A 5,076-nucleotide genomic window follows, 5' to 3' on the forward strand; every position below is an offset into this window, starting at 1 on the left:
TAATATAAATTTAATGATGCACATAAACAAAACTAAAAATATACAACTAAGTGATATCAATCGTTTGGAATAACCAATAGTAATAGAGCTATTCACATGTTATGTGATGTTAGTTAGCCACTGTAGCTAGCAGCCAAATGGCTCGGTAGCTAGCTAGCTAGCTAGCATTATACTCACCTTCATGTCTGACTGCTGACGTCGTTGGCTTAGTGCAATCTAGATCATCCAGTCTCTGCTTTTTGTATCTCTTCGAACGTGTGCTAACTGTGTAAGTCGCAGACGCACACAAATTTTTATCTTCTGCTCCATCCATGGTGCAGCAACTTGAACAAGCGCCTTCAGTGTGTCTGTTCGTGCCCCTTTGGCTTGACCTTCCAGAGCGCTCCACTGCCTGTCGCGCTCTGAGAGGAGGGGCTTTCCTTAATAAAGTTAACTGTGATTGGATGGTTGTATAAGCTCCTCTGCGTTTAAATTAAATTTGTTTTCCCTCCCTTTGGCGGCAGAACATATTTCTTTAGCATGAATCCAGCGGGTTAGATCTACATAACAAAGTCGGAGATACATTATAACAGGTGAGACAATCCTCTTTTTTGCGTGGGACTATTTTTGATTATAGGGCTTGTTTTATATAGCATGTGAAGTTCTTTAACTCTGAACCGATTTGCACTAGACTCCCATAGAGTATTTTACGGTGTTTCGAGGTGATAATAAAATAAATTACTCATTTTTTCCCACCAGAATGTCTCTGGGAATGAGATTGCGTGCCAGAATAGAAGGAAAACAAACTAAATATAAGGCACTAAGGCTCATTAAATGGCTGCAGAAGAAACACCTGCTAAAAAAGAAGCTTAGATGTCCTGTTTGTCACCATAAGATGAAAATGATTTCCGTGGTGAAGAAAGACCAATATATGTGGTATGTATAATGCATGATAATGTAGTGCATGTAGTAAATATAACAAAATATTTCGGTTATCAATGCAAGAGGGAGCATTAACCTCTTTTCATTATTATTTTCTTCATACTTAATTTTGTGATTATCTTTTCAATTAATGCTCTTGTTTAAGGGTCCATTTCTTTACTTAACTCATGTTAAGTTCTCAGGTGCTGCAAAAGAGCAAGTCATAGGAAAGTTTCCAGAACAATTAGAACTAGCTCCCTCTTTGAGAAATCAAAAACATCTCTTTTCAGTTGGATGAAGTTCATTTACAGGTATATGTAGATGTAGACATTAATAGCAATGCACCTTTCATAATTGAACACCAATACGAGACTTGTGAAATAAAATTAGGGCCTCAGTAAGTAATAATTGCCTCAATTTCTATCACAGATTTTCACAAGGGCTCAGGCTCAGACAAATAGATATGATCGATGATGAAGTGGCTGGCAGCTCCAGAACACTAAGTAGCATGGCAAGACACATTCGACATGTTTGTATACGTGCAATTAAAAGACACAGAATAAACAATGGACACCGTCTTGGTGGTGACAGAGAATTTGTGGTTATAGATGAAAGCTGTCTCCGTCATCAGCGAAAGGTTGGTAAACTCTCAGACAGGTTTGTTAGAATCAATGCAGATCTGAATGTGTCCTCTAAACATGGAAACCTTTACCATAAGCTAAAAAAATTAGTAGAAGCAACCATCTTTTTGAATGTTTCTTTGTAGATATTCTGTTTAATTTTATTCTTTTTGTTTTCAGTATGCACGTGGACGCTTTGGAAATGCATGGAAAAGGAAGAAATGGGTATTTGGAATGATGGGAATTAAAGACAAAAGGCGAAGGCTCGTGTTAAAACTTGTTGAAAAACGATCAAGGCGCCACCTTGTTCCTCTGATCAGACAGCTTGCTAAGTTGGGTAGTGCCATTATCAGTGATGAGTGGAGAGCCTACAAGAATGTTTTGACAAACATAGGGTACAGACATTACACTGTAAATCACAGCAGGTGGTTTGTAGATCCTCAATCTGGCAGTCATACACAGCATATCGAAAGGGCTTGGATGACCATCAAAGGACATGTCCGTAGACTAAGGAAATCGCACTGAGAAGTTGCTGGAGGAACACCTGATGGTTCTTGAGTGGTCATCTTGGCTTGGTTCGCGACACCCTGATGGACCACTGGGACGCTTATTTAAGGACATACAAAAAATATTTCCAGTTTGAACCAGTCTGGCATGAACTTTTTTTGGAGTGGGTGACTGTTTGGTGTTTTAAAAAACACATTTAATGTTACATGTGTTACTCTTACAATACATTGCCATTTTTGACAGTAGTTAAATGTTATTTCAAGCACTGATTGTAATTTAGGTCTAAGTGTTATAAATGGTGACATTATACATTTAAGACTCACTTTAGGCAATTATAAATGTTTATTAGTGATTAATAAATGTTGACATGTTTTAAACTTTACGACAAAGCTATCTTTTGTCATTTATAAATGTTTATTAGTGATTAATAAATGGTGTTATGCTTTACACTTTACAATAAGGCTCCCATTTGGCATTTATAAATGTTTATTAGTCCTTAATAAATGTTGACATGTTTTAAACTTTACGACAAAGCTATCTTTTGTCATTTATAAATGTTTATTAGTGATTAATAAATGGTGTTATGCTTTACACTTTACAATAAGGCTCCCATTTGGCATTTATAAATGTTTATTAGTCCTTAATAAATGTTGACATGTTTTAAACTTTACGACAAAGCTATCTTTTGTCATTTATAAATGTTTAGTAGTCATTAATAAATGGTGTTATGCTTTACACTTTACAATAAGGCTCCCATTTGGCAATTATAAATGTTTATTAGTCCTTAATAAATGTTGACATGTTTTAAACTTTACGACAAAGCTATCTTTTGTCATTTATAAATGTTTAGTAGTCATTAATAAATGGTGTTATGCTTTACACTTTACAATAAGGCTCCCATTTGGCAATTATAAATGTTTATTAGTGATTAATAAATGTTGACATGTTTTAAACTTTACGACAAAGCTATCTTTTGTCATTTATAAATGTTTAGTAGTCATTAATAAATGGTGTTATGCTTTACATTTTACAATAAGGCTCCCATTTGGCAATTATAAATGTTTATTAGTGATTAATAAATGTTGACATGTTTTAAACTTTACGACAAAGCTATCTTTTGTCATTTATAAATGTTTAGTAGTCATTAATAAATGGTTTTATGCTTTACACTTTACAATAAGGCTCCCATTTGGCATTTATAAATATTTATTATTCATTAATAAATGGTTTTATGCTTTACACTTTACAACAAAGCTCCGATTGATAGTTGTGGATATTTATAATGCATTTCTGAAGTACAATTTTCTATGATAAAAAATATGTTTACAAATGCTGATTGTGCTTACAGGATAGTAACTTAGTCTGAAATGTTTAATATAGCAACTCTAGATGAAATATATAGATGAACACATTTGGCTCACTATTTGGCAAGAAACCGGTCAGTTTTTTTCCTCTTTCTCACCCTTAACTAATGCATAATAAACCATTAATAATGGTTTATAAAGCATTTACAGATTAATTAATAATATAGCTATAAACTATTTATTAGCATCTATAAGGGAAGCCTTATTGTAAAGTGGTACCATATTAATATTATGCAATTTTACAAAAAATACCACACATTGTGAAATTATTAACTGTCTCATTGCAGTAATATGAAGCCACCTATTTGAATACTCAGTGCCTTGGGCAGATATTGTACATGTTTTTTCATACATCATGTTAACCAAGAGAGTTTCAGTGAAATACAAACACTTTGCTATGTCTCTCGGTCTGTTCTCTTGGTTTTCCAGATCTTTTCTTAACTTCCACAATTTTCTTTAACATGAAGTTCTTAATGATTTTTTAGAAATGGGAAACTGCAAGCTCAGAGTGCTTTGATATCTTTTTATAGTCCTTCCCTGTTTTGTAGGCACCAATTTGCTTCATTTTCACATCCTTACTCAGTTGCTTAAGGAAGACTTTGTTTGCACAGTGCTGTGTTAAGGTCTGAACACTCAGTCAAACTCATCAATATCTGGGAAAACAGGTAATTTGTGCAGTATTGCATACAAATTACATGTGGGGTAACTTCAAGTGAGGTTAAAGCCTTTCTCATGGCTGAAAAATAAGCTTAATTCAGTCAGCCAAACTATATGAAAAGCGTAAATATTACATGCATATGTACAGCTCTGAGTTGTCTAGGGCTTTGACTTGATTTCTCGCCACAAGAAAAAACCAAGCTCAGCACAGCAGGAGGAGGGGAGTAATGGTACTGACTTGGGGAAAGGTAAATTCGCAACCTACACGTGGGCACTACAGTAAAGGAGGGAGTTATGAAATGCTCATTACTGCCAGAAGCAGTAGCAGCCTCAAATCCCAGCACAGTTTTGGTGAGCGGTATGGTACCAGGCAGCAAAAAACTGAGGGGCACATGTTAAACCCACTACCGGCATTCAAAGAGTCCATTGGGTCGATTTCGCCATGTGAATGGGAATTTAATTTTTAAGCCACAAAGTTTTGTTATTCAGCTTCCAACATTAAAGTCAGATAACAGCCCAATTTAATCCACTAAGTGTAGCTGAATGAATACCGAGGTACTGATATCATTACTAATAAGTCTTGGTTAAATATCAATACTTGCCTCAGTTGGATTGTTACCAAAAATAAATTGCTCTCTTGCTCTTCCTAGTGTCTGCAATTTTTCTGTGTAGCTTTTTTTTGCTCAACACATTTCTTAATTATCATAGAGAAAAGCCTAGGGTTTTATCAAGCTTCTTTCCTACATACTGTACGTTTGGTAATAACATGGTAATAAAAAATGACTGGAAACACTCGGTGCTGCTTAGTATCAGATTAGAAGATGATTTTGTGCTATTGCCTACCATCCATTACCCTGACCACCACCTCTCACTTTCATTTTTCACCAGTGCTTCCTGGATTGACGCTGAACACTGCATGGGTCATGAGCCATGCACTACTGAATTATAGATGCAAGTAATTTCTAGGAAGATTAAATCTAGGCTCACATCTATGTGCCATGCATTTAAAGGGTAGCAGGTAAAAGGTG

At 35.2% G+C, this 5,076-nt stretch overlaps 1 pseudogene; it reads left to right on the forward strand.

Annotated features, from left to right (window-relative positions):
• The first annotated feature begins 439 nt into the window (after nt 1-439).
• On the forward strand, nt 440-2,677 carry LOC146653803 (uncharacterized; annotated as a pseudogene).
• Nucleotides 2,678-5,076: the final 2,399 nt, after the last annotated feature.

This window comes from Rhamphochromis longiceps, linkage group LG14 (genome assembly GCF_057381845.1).
Source record: "Rhamphochromis longiceps isolate RC_006_pf linkage group LG14, R_longiceps_female_GT1.1, whole genome shotgun sequence".
Classification (NCBI taxonomy): Eukaryota; Metazoa; Chordata; class Actinopteri; order Cichliformes; family Cichlidae; genus Rhamphochromis; species Rhamphochromis longiceps.